At 42.8% G+C, this 17,811-nt stretch overlaps 1 protein-coding gene and 1 long non-coding RNA gene across 2 annotated transcripts in view; one reads left to right on the forward strand and one right to left on the reverse strand.

Moving 5' to 3' along the window:
• The window catches only part of LOC132394098 (uncharacterized), a 32,117-nt gene extending 21,773 nt beyond the window's left edge, over positions 1 to 10,344 (reverse strand). Inside the window, exon 1 of the mRNA XM_059969843.1 lies at positions 10,306 to 10,344. The gene's annotated coding sequence lies outside the window, so the exon portion shown is untranslated. The remainder of the gene's footprint in view (positions 1 to 10,305) is intronic.
• Positions 1 to 17,811, forward strand: part of LOC132394099 (uncharacterized) — a 60,791-nt gene that overhangs the window by 32,614 nt on the left and 10,366 nt on the right. The window lies entirely within an intron of this gene.

Consider the following 17,811-nt stretch of genomic DNA (forward strand, 5'->3'; position numbering starts at 1 on the left):
GGCAGCCTTATTCAGAAGCCACGGATTGGTTGATGACCTATCAATCAAAGGATTGAGACAACAGTTAAAGTCACCACCCATGATCAACTTATATTCATTTAAGTTTGGCAATGCAAAGAATAACCTCTTAAAAAATTCAGAGCTATCTACATTAGGTGCATACACACACACCAAAGCCACCTTTTGACCACATAACAAACCAGTAACAATTAAGTATCTTCCAATTGAATCAGTGACAGTATTAAAATGTACAAAGGGGATTTTAAAATTAATTGTCAGGGTCCGGTCCGGTCCGGAATCCGCGTTCCGGGTCTCGATCCGGTCCGAGTATTCCGGACTCCGGGTCTTGCAGCTGTCCCTCCCGGCCCCTTTGAGCCTGTTAAGATCATCCTGGATCAAGGAGGCACACCTGTAGCCAATTCGGCTGCAGGTGTTTATAAGGGGCCGTGGGACAGAGACCGGGCGTGTGGTCGTTTTGTTCTGTATCCTGTCTGCTCCGAAGCCAGTTTAACCTGCTCTATACCTGGTTCATTTGCTCCGAATCCTACTCCATATCCTGCCCTTTGATTGTTCTGCAACCGGCTCTGTACCTGTTTTACCTGGTTCATCATGCTTTTCCTGCTGCTCTCGGGTGCGCTGGTCCCGCTGTTCTGTCTTATTTGGCTTGCCCGCGCTTTTGGTTGCCTTTACCAATGTACCCGTTGGATCACTGTAGTTCTGCCCCTTCCTACTCGTTGCCTCTGTCAGGTGGGTCCGGCCGGACTGCCGCTGCCCAGTGGGGGTTCTGCCCCTTCCTACCCATTGCCTCCGTCGGGTGGGTCCGGCTGGACTGCCGTTGCCCGGCAAGGGTTCTGCCCCCCCCACCCATTGCTTCCATTGGGCGGATCCGGCCGGACTGCCGCTGCCTGGCGGGGGTTCTGCCCCTTCCACCTATTGCTCCCTAAGGGTTGTGCCCTGCACCTGCCCAGGTGTCCGCGACTGGCCCAGGCCTCTGTGTTTCCTGCCTGGGAGGCGGCCCTGCCCAGGGTCCCTGCGGCCCACCATGAGGAATCTGCCTGCCTGCCCCGAACTGTGGGATCTGCCTGCCTGCCCTGAACTCTGGGATCCTCCTGCCTGCCTGCCTCGTCTGAACTCTTGGATCCAGCCCCGCCTGCATTAACCCTTTAATGCCATGGCATCCCCATCCTGTCCTCCCCCAGTACTTCAGTGTCCGCGTCCTGCGTTTGGGTCCATCCGGCCCCCATTCCTGACATTAATATAAATGGATACCCCTGTAATTTTATTTACTGATGACGAGTGAAACTGAGAGTCCCTCCAAAACTAAAAAAAAGGTTTTCATCCTCCCTACAAATATGGGTCTCTTGCACAAAAATAATGTCAGCTTGGAGTGTTTTTAATTTCTTGAAGATCTTTCTATGCTTAATAGGTTGGTTCAAGCCATTCAGGTTCCAAGAGATTATATTAATTTTATTAACATCCATAATAAGGCTTTAATTTAAGATTTTATAAAATAAGTTAGTGCGCCGGCACAGACCAAACCTGTAGGGAAGAACAAATTGTGGATTCGATCAGAGAGAAAAAAAACAAACATGATTGACAGGAAAACCTCTCGATTGACAGGAAAACCCAGTCGAAAAAGCCTAAACTAATAGCCCCACCCCTCTCCCCCCCAAAGCCCAAAAACCATCCAATAGGCAGACAGCATGCTAAACTGAAATCCCTAAACCCCCTGTCTCCAACAGGCAGACTCTTTTTAAAAAGTTATAGGCTAACACTGCTGACTGAAGACACAACAACCGATACATAAAGAAATAAACAAATTCCAAATACTTTGTTATTATTTCTAATAGAGGTTAGAATGTAGTTAACAGTGGCCATCTTAAATTAATTTAATAAAAATTGATCATATATTCCAAAAAGATAGATTCAACCAAATAAAATGTTATGACTAGTGTTAAACTCTTACAAATCCTAAAGGAAAAAATAAAACAGCCAAAACAATGGCTGGGCAGACATAAAATGTAGATTGAACTTTCAACGATCCAGCTACAAACAACTCCCAGCTAAGGATTAAGCGTTTAAGTTGCTTGCAAGACAAGCTTAAACTTCTTCATAAATTTCTAAGTCTCTTCTAGGGAGTCAAACCGTTTTGGGCGAGTGTTAGGCAGGGAGATTCTCAAATGAGCTGGATAACACAAAGCGGGATGACAGTTCTTCTTATAAAGTTCAGCCATCACTTCCCAATATTTAATTCTTTCTGCATAAACCTCTGGGGAAAAATCTTTAACTATACGAATCTCTACTCCGTTATAAATTAGCTTCCCCTGCTTCTTAGCATCTCTAAGAATTGCTTCTTTAGTAACAAAGTAATGCAAACATAAAATCACCAGGCGAGGCTTCATCTCCACCGAAGGCTTCGGGCAGAGGATTCAGTGAGCTCAATCTATCATTGGAGGAGCTTCGAGTATCTCACTAAAAAGTGAGTATAGCATATTCATAAAAAACTTTAGTGGCTCACCAGTTTCCATGTTTTCAGACAAGCCCAGTATGTGTAAATTCATCCTACAACTTCTGCTTTCCAGATAATTTTTTTTTCTTAATTCTTAATAATTCCGAAGAAACATCAACAATTTTCTTTTCCATTGTAGATACCTTTAATTCTTGTTCTTTAATCACCTGATTCACTGTCTCCCGTTCTCTTCCGATTCTATTAGTGTCCTTTTTTAAGTGTCTGATATTGAAATTCCAGATTCCTGGACAGCAGAGATGGTTTTTTCAAGCTTTTTATTAGCATTCGTCAGTTTATCAATCTTAGTGTCCACCATTCCAATCTTGTTGTAAATACCTTACATCAAAGAAAACATTCTTTCTGAAGTAGAGACTTCCTCTGCCTCCTTTGTTTGTTGATCTTTGGAAACAATTTTGCCACCTCTTAATTCGATTCCAGTTTGGGTTCCAGCCATCGTAATTAAATCGTAAATCCTTCACTGAAAGTAATAAATCTTCAAAGTTTAGACAAAACTAGCAGTGGAAAGTAAGTTGTAAGAGGAAGGAGTAGCACCAACACGCGTCTTACTCCAAAGACTGCTGAGAGGAGACTCCAGTTGCTGTCAAACAGTGTCATAATTTGCCCTCTCCCAATTTAGTACTTTGCCAACAGGAATACACTATCCTTATTCATAACTATTTTAAAACTTAAGGAGTAATGATCAATATTCTTAAAATAATGTCCCACTGAAAGGCCAATCACCTGTCCAGGCTAATTTCTCAAAATAAATTCTAATATAGGCTTTCCTCTAGTTGAACTACTCATGTACAGTTTCAAGAAACTCTCTTCAATGTAGTGAAAACTTCTGGCCTATCTAAGCCTCTTGTTAAGGTAATTCCAGTCAATATTGGGGAAGTTTGGTCACCTACCATAATAACCATGTTGATTTTACATCTTTCCACAATATGCTTTTATATATGTGTGTGTGTGCCTCTCTAACCCCTAGTGATTACTGGGAGGCTGATTATATAACCCATCTGAGTTATTACACTTTCTTATTCTTGAGTTCTATCCACTTTATCTCAGTGAATAAACCCTTCAGTATGTCCTCTTTGGGTGCAACTGAAAGATTATCCTAGATTAGTAATTCAACTCCTCCATTCCCTTAACCTTCCTGTCCATCTTGTTGAAAACATTGAAAAACGAATGTACTGCCAGTCCTGTTGCTCTCATAACCAATTCTCTGTTATGGCTACAACATCAGAATTTCACACTCTGATCTATGTTCTGCATTTAACTACCTTACCCATAATACTCCTTGTACTAAAATAAAAACACATGTACATGTTCATTAACCTGGTTCTGACATTTAAACTTCATCTTCATAATAGCTATCTTCCCCTCAGCCTCTCCACCTATTGCCCCCTGCTCTTTCCTTACCACCCTGTCACTCTAGTTTAAACCCTGAGTTGTACTACTAAATTTCCCGATAATTATATTTGTTTTCCTCTGGTTCAGGTACAACCCCTCCCTCTTGTACAGGTCCCACCTGCCCAATAATCTATGTACCTAAACCTCTCCATCTTGCATCAGCTCCTTCAAGATATTGAAATACACTATATTTTTATTCTTGCTCACTATTGTATAGTACAAGTGAGATTACAACCCTGGAAATCCTTTATAATTTACTACACAACATGCTAAAATCAGTTTGCAGGGCATTATCTCCTTCCTGCTCATGACACTGGTACCCATATGGACCACAATCTCTGGCTGCACACTGTCCAGTTTCTGAATGTCCTCTACACACCCAGAGACATTCTTGTCCCTGCAACACACCACACTGAAGTGTCTCTTGTCTCCTAACTGTGCTTCTAACTATCAAGTATCATTATCACTCTGTCTGAATTCACTTCTCCCTGCTGAGTCTCAGAGGGGCCATTGTGCCAATGACCTTGCTGCTGCCGTTCTCTGAAAAGCCATTCCCCTTCCCCTACAATATACAGGGATAAAATTCAAGTTCCAATATTACAGACAGAAAATGAAGCACTGTCCTCCAGTGTGCCTAGAGCAACATTAGAGCAAGTGTACTCTAATAAAATAAAGAAAAGTATAAGTGGTGACTTAAAGTGCCAGGCAGCTGAAAGTCTGCGGTCACCCTTGTTGGTAGAATTTAAGTTCTCTACAAAGCGGTCAACCAATCTGTGTTTGGTTTCTCCAAAGTCGAGGAAACCGACTGTGAGCACTGAATGCAATAGATTAAACTAGAAAAAGTGCAAGTGAATTGCTAAAGCACGTGGAATGATTGTTTGAATGCATGGATAATGTAAGGGATGAGGTAAACTGACAGGTGTTGCCACTGTTGTGGGTGCTCAGGAGTGGTTGCCTTTCCAGAGTTTAATTACCAGTCACTTTAATTCTCAGACTGCTCCTATTCTATCTTCTCTGCCTTTGACCCTTAGGGTGCTGCGGCAATCCCCATATGGGCACTTTGCAGCCCATAGTCCTCTATTTTACTAAGCTCCATGTACCTATCTAAAAGCCTCTTAAAAGACCCATTCCATGCACTCACCACTCTCTGAGTAAAGAACTTATCCCTGGCATTTCCTCTGTACCTACTCCCTAGCACCTTAAACCTGTGTCCTCTTGTGGCAACCATTTCAGCCCTGGGAAAAAGCCTCTGACTATCCACATGATCAATGTCTCTCATCATCTTATACACCTCTATCAGGTCACCTCTTATCCTCCTTCGCTCCAAGGAGCAAAGGCCGAGTTCACTCAACCTATTCTCATACGGCGTGCTCCCCAACCCAGGCAACATCCTTGTAAATCTCCTCTGCACCCTTTCTGTGGCTTCCACATCCTTCCTGTAGTGAGGCAACCAGAACTGAGCACAGTACTCCAAGTGGTATCTGACCGGGGTCCTATATAGCTGCAACATTACCTCTCGGCTCCTAAATTCAATTCCACGATTAATGAAGGCCAATACACCATACACCTTTTTAACCACAGAGTCAACCTGCGCAGCTGCTTTGAGCGTCCTATGGATTTGACCCCAATATCCCTCTGATCCTCCACACTGCCAAGAGTCTTACCATTAATACTATATTGTGGCATCATATTTGACCTACCAAAATGAACCACTTCACACTTAACTGGGTTGAACTCCATCTGCCACTTCTCAGCCCAGTTTTGCATCCTATCAATGTCCCGCTGTAACCTCTGACAGCCCTCCACACTATCCACAACACCTCCAACCTTTGTGTCATCAGCAAAATTACTAACGCATCCTTCCACTTCCTCATCTAGGTCATTTATAAAAATCACAAAGAGTAAGGATCCCAGAACAGATCTCTGAGGCACTCCACTGGTGACTGAACTCCATGCAGAGTATGACCCGTCTACAGCCACTTCTGTGGGCAAGCCAGTTCTGGATCCACAAAGCAATGTCCCCTTAGATGCCAAGCCTCCTTACTTTCTCAATAAGCCTTGCATGGGGTACCTTATCAAATGCCTTGCTGAAATCCATATATACTGTACAGTATATCTATTGCTCTTCCTTCATCTATGTGTTTAGTCACTTCCTCAAGAAATTCAATCAGGCTCGTAAGGCACAACCTGCCCTTTACACAGCCATGTTGACTACTCCTAATCATATTATACCTCTCCAAATGTTCCTAAATCCTGTGTCTCAGGATCTTCTCCATCAACTTACCAACCACTGAGGTAAGACCCACAGGCCTATAATTTCCTGGGCTTGAATAAAGGAACAACATCCGCAACCCTCCAATCCTCGGGAACCTCTCCCGTCCCCATTGATGATGCAAAGATCATCGCCAGAGGCTCAGCAATCTCCTCTCTCGCCTCCCACAGTAGCCTGGGGTACATTTCATCCAGTCCGGGTGACTTATCCAACTTGATGCTTTTCAAAAGCTCCAGCACATCCTCTTACTTAATATCTATATGCTCAAGCTTTTCAGTCTGCTGCAAGTCATCACTACAATCACTAAGATCCTTTTCCATAGTGAATACTGAAGTAAAGTGTTCATTAAGTACCTCTGCAACTTCCTCCGGTTCCATACACATTTTCCCACTGTCACATTTGATAGGTCCTATTCTTTCACATCTTATCCTCTTGCTCTTCACATCCTTGTAGAATGCCTCGGGGTTTTCCTTAATTCTGTCCGCCAAGGCCTTCTCATGGTCCCTTCTGGCTCTCCTAATTTCCTTTTTAAGCTCCTTCCTAGTAGCCTTATAATATTATAGATCTCTAACATTACCTAGCCTTCTGAACCTTTTGTAAGCTTTTCGATTCTTCTTGACTAGATTTATTACAGCCCTTGTACATCACGGTTCCTGTACCCTGCCATAACTTGCCTATAGGGAGAAGCGCTGTCGACGTTTTGGGCCGAGACACTTCGTCAGGAAGGGTTGAAATGTCGACAGCACTTCTCCCTATAGATGCTGCCTGGCCTGCTGTGTTCCACCAGCATTTTGTGTGTGTTGTTGTACCACGACCTCTAGCTGTTCTCCCTCCCACCGCAGGGTATCTTGGACGCGATCAGAAACATCCTGAACCCTGGCACCTGGGAGGCAAACTACCATCCGAGTTTCTTTCCTTCATCCACAGAATCGCCTGCCTGACCCTCTGACTATTTATAGAGTCCCCTATCATTACTGTACTTCCTTCACCTTCCTTTAAAATTTTAAAGACAAATTTAGTGTCTACCCTAATACAACTATTTCCTATGTACCCTTCACCTTTCCCTCTACCTGCAGCTTAAAACCTGGTAGTTTTCATGAACTTTTCCAGTTCTGATGAAGAGTCATTAATCTGAAACGTTTGACTGTTTCTCTCTCCGAGGACTGCTGCTGACCTACTGAATGCTCTTGGTATTTTCTGTTTTACAAGAACTGTGACACAAATCTAGTAATTTAGCAAATATATATCTATTTTATTAGCAGCTCACAAAAGTCAATTCGGATTGCACATATTCACATAGTGACATTGAGGTCTTTTACATGCACCTGTGAGGAAAGTTGGTGCTATGAGATACAGTGACTCCAAATTTTAAAAGATTATTTCAAATTAAGGATGTTTGTTGCAAAAAAGGCAAGCTGCAGCTAGTTAATTCAAATACAGTACTACTGATCTTCCTGTAATTGAACAGATACATTGTCTTATCCACCCCCTTGTTCAATCTCTTCCCACCTATGTTCGTGACACTTCTCATGCTTTGAATTTTTTCAATGATTTTAAGTTCCCTGGCCCCCTGTCTTATTTTCACCATGGACGTCCAGTCCCTATATACCTCCATCCCCCACCGAGATGGTCTCGAAGCTCTTTGATTTTTTTTGGATTCCAGACCTAACCAAATCCCCTCTACCACCACTTTCCTCTGTCTAGCGGAATTAGTTCTTACTCTCAATAATTTCTCCTTTGGCTCCTCCCACTTCCTCCAAACCAAGGGTGTAGCCATGGGCACCCGTTTGGGTCCCAGTTATGCCTGCCTTTTTGTTGGCTTTGTGGAACAGTCCATGTTCCAAGGCTATACCGGTATCCATATCCCTCTTTTCCTTCGCTACATCGACGACTGCATTGGCGCTGCCTGTTGCATGTGTGCTGAGCTCGTCGACTTCATTAACTTTGCCTCCAACTTTCACCCTGCCCTCAAATTTACCTGGTCCATTTCCGACACCTCCCTCCCCTTTCTTGATCTTTCTGTCTCCATCTCTGGAGACGGCCTATCTACTGATATCTACTATAAACCTACAGACTCTCACAGCTACCTGGACTATTCCTCTTCCCACCCTGTCTCTTGCAAAAAGGCTATCCCCTTCTCACAATTCCTCCATCTCCACCGCATCTGCTCTCAGGATGAGGCTTTTCCTTCCAGGACGAAGGAGATGTCTTCCTTTTTTAAGCAAAGGGGCTTCCCTTTGTCCACCATCAACTGCTCTCAAACGCATCTCTCCCATTTCCCGCACATCTGCCCTCACCCCATCCACCCACCACCCCACTCGGGATAGGGTTCCCCTTGTCCTTACCTACCACCCCACCAGCCTCCAGGTCCAATATATAATTCTCTGTAACTTCCGCCACTGCCAACGGGATCCCACTACCAAGCACATTTTTCCCTCCCCCCCCCTTCTGCTTTTCGCAGGGATAGCTCCCTACACAACTCCCTTGTCCACTCGTTCCCCTCATCCCTTCCCACCGATCTCCCTCCTGGCATTTATCCTTGTAAATGGAACAAGTGCTACACCTGCCCTTACACTTCCTCCCTCACCACCATTCAGGGCCCCAGACAGTCCTTCCAGGTGAGGCGACACTTCACCTGTGAGTCAACTGGTGTGGTATACTGCGTCCGGTGCTCCCGGTGTGAACTTTTATATATTGGCGAGACCCGACGCAGACTGGGAGACAATTTCGTGAAACACCTACGCTCGGTCCGCCAGGAAAAGCAGGATCTCCCAGTGGCCACACATTTTAATTTCACGTCCCATTTCCATTCTGATATGTCTATCCATGGCCTCCTCTATTGTCAAAATTAATCCAAACTCAGGTTTGAGGAACAACACCTTACATACCGGCTGGGTAGCTTCCAACCTGAAGGCATGAACATTGACTTCTCTAACTTCAGTTAATGCCCCTCCTCCCCTTCTTACCCCATCCCTGACATATTTAGTTGTTTGCCTGTTCTCCATCTCCCTCTGGTGCTCCCCCCCCCCCTTTCTCCTGAGGCCTTCCCTTCTCCAGCTCTGTATCACTTTCGCCAATCACCTTTCCAGCTCTTAGCTTCATCCCACCCCCTCCGGTCTACTATCATTTCGCATTTCCCCCTCCCCACCCCCACTTTCAAATCTCTTACTATCTTTCCTTTCGGTTAGTCCTGACGAAGGGTCTCGCCCGAAACGTCGACAGCGCTTCTCCCTATCGATGCTGCCTAGCCTGCTGTGTTCTACCAGCATTTTGTGTGTTGTTTGAATTTCCAGCATCTGCAGATTTCCTCGTGTTTGCTCATTGTTTTAAGGATACCGCTTTACAGCACATAATCACTGGAGATTTGTTTTGCAAATGAACAAGGCAAATCTCCCCTAGTTAGACTTTCAAAATAATTTATCAATGAAAAGAGTTTTGTTGAAGCTATATGACACTATATGGTCGCACAAGGTGTGTTGTATGCAGTTCTGATCGGGTGTGGAGATTGGAAACGGCGCTGAGAGATTTACCGCGATTCGACCTAGATTTGAGGGTATGAACTATATGTGGGGCAAATATGAGTCGTTTTCCTAGACATTGAAGCCTGACAGGAGAATTAAAATTATGAAAGGCATAGATAACGTAGACAGAATCTTTTTCACAGGGTAAAATGTTTTCAAGGCGGGGTGGGTAAGCTTTTTTAAGCCAAGAGTGATAGGTATGGGTTATCACGGTAATTGTAGAAGCAAGCAGTTTGGTCGAGTTTAAGACGCTTTCAGATACACACATGAAGTAAATGGAGGGATATGGATGATACACAGGAGATGTAGTATAAATTGGCATCAAGATCAACACAACATGGGCCGAATTCTTAGTGCTGTACCGCTCTATGTTCCGTTTTGTTCTAGTGATACTTAAAGCCCTTTGAAACTCGCCAATAGAATATAAATTCGAGAGCCTCGCAGAAATAGTTTTAACTGTTCTGATGGGAAAATAGACAAGTAAAATACTTTTTAAAAAGTAACGGGAAGCATTCATGGGGAAAAGAAAACTCATTTTCTTTGACACAGCATTTTACAACGTGTAAGTGGCACTGATATCGTTCCCGTCTTACCTTTTCTTTGTCCCACACTCCAAATAACAGAAGTTACTGGTTCTACTCATCGTCACAAACAACAAACGTCATCAATCAAGCCGTTCACGCCCTGGAATCCGTTCTCGCCAACCAAGTCAGACCTGATTGTTTCTGGCGGGGTCGTAGCTCGCGGCTACTGGTTCATTTATCTTCCCTCACTGTGGGTTCGCGAAAAAGGTGTGAGGGAGGATGGAAGGGATGGTGTCAAGATTCATGCCCAGCAGCTGCGTAACTGAGGACTCCCTGATTTACGGACTGTTCCCGGGGGGGGAGACACAGAGACTGATGCTGCTGGCAGATCATCAACTCGGTGAAGGACACTTTTTGGTCAGCCCGAAACTTGATGGTCTACCAGCACATGGATGAGTCCGGTGGATGAGTGCTGAGGGATGCACTCAGGCTTAGTGCAGCCACCGCGAAGGCCCGTTGGGGAAGGGCCACAGTTTAAGGTTCATCACCCGCGGGAGTGGGGGGGGGCGGGTCAGGTGGGGAGGAGAATGGCATCAGCGGTATGGATAGATGAGTCAACATGGTGCCCCAGGAGAAGCTGGAAATGTATAGACCGTAAAGGGACTCCGGTAAAGGAATGAGAGTCAACACCTGAATGTTTATTGTTAAAAGTTTTATTTTATTGTAAATAAGTCTTTAATCCTTGCCTAAACTTTGAGAGTCAATGAATGGTTTATTGTAAACATCTTTAATTTGAATAGGAACAGAGAGCCAACGCATAATTTATTGTAAATAACTTTATTAATTGTATAAGAATTCAGATTTAGCGAATGGTTTTCTCTATGTAAATAACTTTATTTTGTAATATTCCTGAATAAAGTATTTTTGGAGAAAAAAATTATCTCCCCTTTGTCGATATAACTTGACCCTATGCAGTTCACATATTCCTTTCAATTTCGGCGGTAAAAATAATTCAAGCATGGGCCGAAGCTGTCTCATTAGGGATTCTGCATGGAATAATTGTTTTTTTTGCAAAACGTGTAACCTTGTAACATTCAATTTTTTTTAAAAAAAGTAACGACTTAGTTATAGTTTTAATATAGCTAATGAATTAAACTGATATAATTAAAATGTATGCTTAAAAAAATAGAATGTATGCTTTATTCAATAAATCATTAGCTTTTTAGATTGATTAGTTTGTTGTCATATACACCAGAGTGCAATGAAGTTCCTTGACACCAAATTTTGTAAACTCTAGAAACCGTTGTATGTGTGAATCCCAGGAGATCAGCTCAAGCCACCCTGTTCTTAGATCCCATTTCTTCTCCATTCTGATAGTTGGTTTGATCAACTGAATCTCTTGACTATGATTGCACGATTTTATGCATTAAGTTGCTGCCACATGATGGGCTGATTAGATATTTGCATTAAAGAACAGATGCGCCTAATAAAGTGGGCACTGAGTGTATATGGTAATAATAAACATGTTAAGCACTAGAGTAGGACAGTGCAAAGATTGGCAAATAAAACAATAGCTTGTAACTGTATTCAATAATTAAAGCCATGTGAGGTCTTGTTTTAAAGGATTCATGGAGAAAATGTCAAAATCAAAGCAGTGGCATTTGGCCACCCTTCTATTCTGAAGTTGTCTCTTGAAAAGGATACATTCTTTGGCCAGCGACCAATCAGAGAGATCAGAAGCTTGATGTAATTCACTCAGGTTTGCTGATTGACTATTAAAGGCAGTAACTTATGGCAGTTTTTGGAGCTTTGACCAATGGGTATTTGTGATTGATTCGCAAGAACAAATTAAAGCAAGGGCCAGCAGAATGGCCATCTTTTCAGCAGCCATTGTCAGAGTGGAGATTGTGAGGCTTTAGCTCTTCGAGCCTACAGCAAAAAGAGGCTTCAGTCAGAGAAGGCAAAAACAAAAAGCTGTAGTTAAAGGTTCCCTTCTTTATATTTGCTCAGTTAGGACAGTAAAGATGACAGGCAGGATAGTGGAAGGCAGAAAGACCTCCAGTGTCCCTAACAAATACACCCGCATCCAGCTGCAACTTCTAACAATCCATGTTAAGGAGCTGGAGCTGGATGAGCTCTGGATCATTCTGGAGGCTGAGGACAAAAAGAAAGGCAGATAGATGCATAGATAGGACATGTAAAGAGGTAGTTACACCCAGGGAGCAGGGCACAGAAAACTGGTGACAGACTAGAAGGAGAAAGGAGGCATTATGGGCAGAACTGCGAAATGAGAAAGACATGACCACGTTAATCAGGCTATATTACAGACCATCCAACAGTCTGAGGATTTTAAAGGATCAATTTTGTAGAAATCACAAGACTGTTGCAAGAAACATAAGATTGTTATAGCAGGTGATTTTAACTTTCCACATACTGACTGGGAAACACGTACTGTCAAATGTGTTCAGGAAAGTTTCCTTAATCAGTACATAGAAGTCCCAACAAGAGAGCGTGCAATACTGGATCTGCTATAAGGTAATGAGCCAGGGCAGGTGATAGAAGTTTGTGTAGGAGAACAGTTTGCATTGAGTGACCACAATGCCATTAGTTTTAAAGTAAATATGCAAAAAGATAGCTCTGGTCTGCAGGCTGAGACTTTAAATTGAAGAAAGGCCAATTTTGATGGTATTAGAAATGATCTGGCATGTGTGGATTGGGACAGGTTGTTTTCTGGTAAAGCAGTACTTGGTAGGTGGGAGGCCTTTAAAATCAAAGTTTTGAGACTGCAAAGCTTGTATGTATTGGTTGAATTTGATTCAACAATGGAAGATCAATGTAATGTAGAGGTTAACAGAAAACACTGTAGTGAATACCTCCACTGGCACACAGGACAAGTCAGTACAGAGTTAAATTTAAGGAGGCCAGTTCATAAAGATACATATACCAAGATAACCTTGGAGGCCAGATTCCATTTGTTTTCCTGAATTATTTTCTCTTTGCACCAGTAACCTCACACCACAGAATATTCTCACATCCTAACATCCTAAAAGTTAAAAAAAAATGCAGATGCTGGAAATATATAGCAGGTCAGGTCCCATTTGTGGGTAGAGAAAACAAGTTAATAGTTCAGGTCACTGACCCTTCATCAGAGGACATCATAAAAAATGTTATCAGTGCTTTGATTTTGAAGTTTTCTCATGGTTCCTTTCAAAGAAAATCTTGTAAGGATTTAATTATTAATTGTCTCAACAGTGCACAAGTGATATCATTATTTCTTCACATCAAATCCTTCTTTGGGTTACTCATTTATCTCACTCTGAAGTCATGTATCATTGCAGAAAGCTTATGGATATTACCACAATGGCTATCAAGAAGTAGTTATCAAACTCCAAACTATGAGGTTTAGAGGATGACCCCCATTCTGTGAAACAGAGCCAGCTGTAAATACCAATGAACATTTTCATAACATCGTATCATGGTGGCAGCACCAAACTTTTTAATGGAAATCAGAATGAAGGCAGCTTGTTTGCAAAGCCCAGTGTTAGACCATAAGACATACGAGCAGAATTAGGCCATATGGCCTATCAGGTCTGCTGTGCCATTCGATCATGGCTAATTTATTATCTATCTCTACCCCATTCTCCTGCCTTCTCCCCATGACCTTCGATGCCCAACTAATCAAGAACCTATCAACCACCACCTTTAAATACACAAAATGACTTGGCCTTTAGAGATGTCTGTGGCATTGAATTCCACCGATTCACCACTCTCTGGCTAAAGAAATTCCTCCCCATCTCTGTTCTGAATGGATTGCTTCTATTCTGAGACTGTGCACTCTGGTTCTAGACTCCCCCACTATGGGAAAGATCCTCTCTATGTCCACTATCTCAGCCTTTCAATATTTGATAGGCTTCTGAGAACCCTTTTCATTTTTCTTAACTCCAGCAATTACAGGCCCAGAGCCATCATACATATACACTTTCAATCCCAGGATCTTTCTTGTGAACCTCAATTGGACCTCTGAAATGCCAGCACATCCTTTATTATACAAGGGGCCCAAAACTGCTCACAATATTCCACACTGCCTCACAAAACTTCACTATTACATCCTTGCTCTTATATTCTATGTTCTCTCAAAATTATGTTAACATTGCATTTTCATTCCTTACCACTGATTCAACCTGAAACTTAGCCTTTAGGGAATCCTGCTCAAGGACTTCAGAGTCCTTTTACAGTGGTTGTTATAGCCAGGGGTGGTAATGGGGACAAGCTCCCCAATAGTACCAATATTACCAGTATTCTACCAATAGTATGCATCTCAAAGACCTCTGACAACCAAGTCCAGCTCCTGGCTTTCATGTGCAGATCAGCTACTAAGCCCAGCAGAACACTTTCAACTGACAGGAGAAAGGGCAAAGGTGGGTTACTGACGCCTTTAAATGTCGCTTCAGGCAGATGGAACTCATCAGCTGTGGTTGGCAGCTCATCTTGGAGAAGGAAAACCAATCCCTCATCCATATAGTTATCTGCCAAATCATCCTATTCTTATCCTCACTGGCTTGTAGCACAAGCAGTAATCCAGAGATTGCTTCTTGTGAGGTCCTGCTTTTCAGCTTTTTATGTAACCCCACCCCCTATAATTATCTCTTCAGGACTTCATCCCTTTTCTTACCTGTCAATGCTAGAAATATGTACTGAGACTTCCAGCTATTCACCCTGCCCCTTCCCCTTTAGAATGATGTCAATCAGAGAATCAGAGACGGACTCTGACCCTGGAATCTGAGAGGCAACATAACATTCAGGAATCTTTTTTACATCCACAGAATCTCCTGTCTGCTCCTCTAAATATGGAATCCCCTATCATTACTGTCAATGTATTCCATTTCCCTACCTGACAGACACACATTGACCTGCTCCTGCAACTTCGGGCAACTCCCTTCCTGTAACTCCTATCTATCACCTCTTCATTCACCCGTATGAGCCAAAGGTCATCCATCTGCAGCTCAAGTTTCCCAGAACGGTTTGTAAAGAGCTGCAGCTGGATGCACCTCATGCAGATGTAGTTATCAAGGAGACTGGAGGTCCCACATCTCATAGGGAGGACATACTACAGACAACTAGACTTATTCTCACTGCAGTAGCTTTCTATGCCCACCAAAAGGTCCAAAAAGCCCCTGAGTTCTTTTTAAATTTTGCACTGCCTCACCACAAGTTAAGTAAGGGTCATAAGACTGGATTCCAGGAAAATATTCAGTATCATTTACAGTGTAATTTTTCTATAGTCATACTCTTTTTTTCCCAGCAATATTTGTATTGTTTTTTTAAAATCAAGAAAGCACAGAACAAAGGAGGTTTGTGCAGTACATAACAAATGTACAATTCACACCTATGAAAGAGATGCACCCATAGTACAATCAGGCTTTGGTTGCCTCCCTGCCCTGACCTACCCCTCCCAATTCCCATTTCCAAGCCACCATTGCATTAGCAAAAAGGGTTAAACAGAACCTTTATCCCCACAGAGCTGCATTGGTATAGAGAAGGTGTATTTTCCTAACACATAAACAGTTGTACGTTTACAAGTCTGAGTTTGTAGAATTTTACCGGAGAAGAGCAGAGGAAAGGAAGAAGGGGTGAACCTTTAGTTTGGCTGGGAATTCTGAAAATATTCAAGAAAGGGTCCCCACACCTTTTGGAGCTTTATGTCCGAATTGAGAGTTGAATAATGGATCTTCTCAAGGTATAGACTGGACATGATGTCCCTAAGCCACTGAGCATGGGTGGGTGGGGCAGCATCCCTCCACCTGAGTAAGACTGCACGCCTGGCCAAAAGAGAGGCAAAATACAGTATGCGACGTTTGGTCAGACTTAGGTGCTTGTCCCCCTCTCTGGAAGTGCGAAAAAGAGCGATCAAAGGGTTAGGTTCCAGATTGTAATGAAGTATTTGGGATAGAATTTGGAAAACATCTTTCCAGTATTTTTCCCAGCTAGGGCATGTCTAGTACACATGAATAAGGGAAGCCTCGCCCCTTTTACATTTGTCGCAGCAGGGATTAACATCTGGGTAAATGTGAGATAATTTAGTTTTAGACATATGGGCCCTGTGTACGACTTTGAACACTAATAGGCAGTGGTGGGCACACAAAGAGGTTGAGAACTTACTTGAGAACTGAATCCCATACCTCGTCTGACAGTGAAAAATTTAAACTTTGCTCCCAGGCAGTTTTAATTTTGTAAAGGGGGGCTTGCCTCAGAACACAATCGTCACAAATAGTACATATTAGACCTTTGCGCAATGGATTCATGCAGAGAAATATGTCAACGACGTTTGTGTCAGGTGCCTCGGAAGTTTGATAACAAAGGGCTGATAAAATGTCTAATTTGCAAATATCTGAAGAAATGAGTGTTGGGTAAGTTAAACCTCGCATACAGTTCAAATGATGCAAAGCAGTTCTCTGTAAAAAGATCTTTAAAGCACCTGATGCCCTTTCTATACCAGTCTTGAAATGTTGAATCATGTATAGAAGGCTGGAAGAGGTGATTATGTAGATTAGGACTTGAAAGAGAGAAGCCATAGAGAATACTATACTTTCTGAACTGAACCCATACTCTTAGGGTGTACCTGATAACAGGATTAGCAATTGGTTTTGGCATAAGAAAAGGGAGTAGGGATCCAAGAAGTGCAGAAATAGAGAAATTCTCAACAGAGTTCAGCTCCATTGCCACCCATATTGGGCAGTCAGATTGGTTGTGGAAATGAGATCAAAAGATGAGATAGCATATGTTAGCTGCCCAGTAATATAAGCGGAAATTGGGCAGAGCCATGCCCCCAACACTGGAAGGCCAGGAAGAATTATAGACAGGACAACTGGAGCATGGTCTTATATCACTATGCTTCGATAAACACAGGAACGGACCGATGGAATCAACTGATTATCAATTAGAGAGAAGTCAATTCTAGAAAAGGTGTGATGGACCTGTGAGAAGAAAGAATATTCTCTCTTATTTCAGTGGAGAAAGCACCATACATCAGAGATGCCATAGTTGGAGAGGAAGGACTGAATTAATGAGGCAGATTTGCTTAGTACTCATGGAATAGGAGACAATCAATCCAGCACTAGATCTAACTAACAGTTGAAGTCTCTGCCTAGTATGAGAGAGTATGAACTCAAATCTGGCAGTGCAGAAAAAAAATGTTCAAAAAGGTCCAAATCATCTGAGTTAGGAGCATATGTTAGCCAACACTACCAGTGTGTTATATAATTTCCCCAAGACAATGACAAAACAACCGTTTGTATCTGATATTTAGTTCTGGAGCTCAAAGGGAACATTCTGATTTATGGGAATTGAGACCCCTCCCCCCCCAGCTTTAGCCTGAAAAGTGGAGTGAAAGTGCTGCCCCGCCCATCGTGACATAAGACAGGAATTATCAGAACTGCAAATGTGTGTATATTGTGGAAATGCAATTGCTGTGTTAAACTGTTTGAGATGCGAGACCTTCCTTCTTTTAACAGGATGATTCAGCCCCTTGACATTCCAGCTCACAAAATTTAATGGACTAACTATTCTGCTTTAAAA

The sequence above is a fragment of the Hypanus sabinus genome, chromosome 5 (genome assembly GCF_030144855.1).
Source record: "Hypanus sabinus isolate sHypSab1 chromosome 5, sHypSab1.hap1, whole genome shotgun sequence".
Taxonomy (NCBI): domain Eukaryota; kingdom Metazoa; phylum Chordata; class Chondrichthyes; order Myliobatiformes; family Dasyatidae; genus Hypanus; species Hypanus sabinus.